This window comes from Octopus bimaculoides, chromosome 10 (assembly GCF_001194135.2).
Source record: "Octopus bimaculoides isolate UCB-OBI-ISO-001 chromosome 10, ASM119413v2, whole genome shotgun sequence".
NCBI classification, from domain to species: domain Eukaryota; kingdom Metazoa; phylum Mollusca; class Cephalopoda; order Octopoda; family Octopodidae; genus Octopus; species Octopus bimaculoides.
In genome coordinates this window covers 61747824-61750053 of record NC_068990.1, presented here as the reverse complement: position 1 = coordinate 61750053, position 2230 = coordinate 61747824, and the positions used below count along the sequence as shown (strand labels likewise).

The 2230-nt window shown below is 28.7% G+C and overlaps 1 long non-coding RNA gene across 1 annotated transcript in view; it reads right to left on the bottom strand.

Annotated features, from left to right (window-relative positions):
- Positions 1 to 1216: 1216 nt before the first annotated feature.
- Positions 1217 to 2230, bottom strand: part of LOC128248912 (uncharacterized) — a 29353-nt gene continuing 28339 nt past the window's right edge. Inside the window, exons 3-4 of the long non-coding RNA XR_008265064.1 lie at positions 1658 to 1795; positions 1217 to 1284 (exon numbers count right to left, since the gene is read on the bottom strand). This is a non-coding gene — a long non-coding RNA (uncharacterized LOC128248912). The remainder of the gene's footprint in view (positions 1285 to 1657; positions 1796 to 2230) is intronic.

The following is a 2230-nucleotide window of genomic DNA, read 5'->3' as shown; positions in this document are numbered from 1 at the left end:
CCCGTCTCTTTCTCTCTCTTATTCTCTTCTCTATGTCTCTCTCTCTAAATATTTTGTCTTATATGAAATAAAAAACAAACAAAAAGCGATAATTTATATGAAAGGAAAAATTCCTTACTTTTGTAAAATGAATTAAATAAAAGGCATTGACATGAATTTTTTTTTTCTCTGGAACAATGCTGTACAACTGTTTATTTAGTGAAAATGTTAACAGAGAGGAAACTAATCTATTTTCCATTGTGTTCCACCACCTGAGTAAGTGCCACTGCATAAGTGAGCCTTGGTGAGTGATATTTCTGCATGAGGGAACTTTGTTGAGTGATACTTCTGTTAGAGAAAAACCACTATGAGTGATGCCATGGCATGGAACAAGGCTTAGTGAGGACATTTCACCATGTATGTGAACACTAAAACATATGGCATCATTATGGGAGGCATTTTCAATAGGCGGTATTACCATGTGAGAGAAATTCCTTGAATGGTGGCATTATATATCAGAGCCCAATGAATGGTGTTGCCAAGAAAGTGAAAAACTTCACCTTAATTAACTTCTCGTTAAGTTGATAAAACCCTAATTACTGTTTCTTTTCTAATTCTAACTGCAATTCTGATGCAAATTTTTTTTAAAAAATGGTATGTTCTATTTCAACAGATACATCAAATCTCATTTGCATATGTACACACACACACACACACATGCACATTATACATATAGATATATGTGTGTGTATGTATGTATGTATATATATATATATATATTCACACACACACACACTGATTTTTTTTTATTATTTAACATCCCACTCCCCAGTTAAAGACAAAGAATCTAAAGAAGAAAATAAGTATCCAAAAATCATACAAAATCAGGAAATGACATAACTGAAGATTGTGTAATCTGCTATTATTAATGTGTTGGTGGTGTTACACATGATGTACACACAAACACATACAAACACACAATGTTGTCATTATAATCATTAAATCCAGAAATTAACATCACTGTTGAAGCAGGGAATTTTATTTTTGTTTCAATTACTAAACAGGAATTTTTGGTAACAACTTTAAACTTAGTATAATACTATTCATTCATGTCATACATACTATCATGATTACTATCATTTTATAACAATAATTACTAATGCTGTTCTCATTACTATTACTACTATTATGGCGGTACAGATGATGCTGGTTGTAAGGAGCCGGATTACATCTGTTAAAGAATTTAGTTTGGTACCTTTCTGTTTCTGAATCCAGAATCCGCCTGGTCTGCTTTGCCTTTCATTCCTTTGGGATTGATAAAATAAGTAGCATTAAGTTACTGAGGGCTATTTTATTGAATATATCTCTTCCTTTTACAATACAGGCCTCATGCATAGTAAAAAAGAAATTATTATTATTATTATTATTATTATTATTATTATTATTCCTAAGAATACAAAATGCAGGGAAATCCTTTTGTGGAATAATACCAAGAATTGTCTTCAAATTATTTTAAAAGCAGGGAAACAATTTACTACTCATTATATTTTTCCTTCTCGTTAATTTAATGAAAAAGGAAAGAAAAAATAATCAACATCACCAGCACCAATTACCATATTAAAACAGGGTTTTCTATTTTTTTTTTCTTCAAAATCAATTTTTTTTTATCTGTGCTTACATTCAACAAACATTTCTCTCCAAAGCAGGGACAGTCTTCTTTGTTCTCATGAGAAAATCATTTAAAAAATGTTTTCTTTTTATATCTGACAACAACACTTCGAACAGTTATCATTTGATATCCATCAAGTATCTGTAACTGAAAGTATACATAAAATATGATTTTTATCTTATTTCCTTTGTGTTAATAAATAAAAAGGAAAAAAAAAACTAATAATAAAGGTTACTTTGGCAGACTGAAAAACAATTTTTTGCAAATTTCTGAATTCTCTCTCTCTCTCTTTTTCTTTTTTTTTTGAGAAATGGTAACAATTTTAAGTTTAATATATTATAGTATGAATATTGTTCCAGGAGGTAACTAAAAGAGGAGTTGCTACTAATGTTACACTGGAAGCAAGTTGATGTATGTTTTATTTAACTGTAATTGTTTTGTTCTTTAACTTGTGTGTTCTACCAGTTTTTGAAGTTTCTATGTACATAGGTATATAAATAATGTATGTATATATACATAATATATATATATATATTCATATATATATATATATATTCATATATATATATATATATTCATATA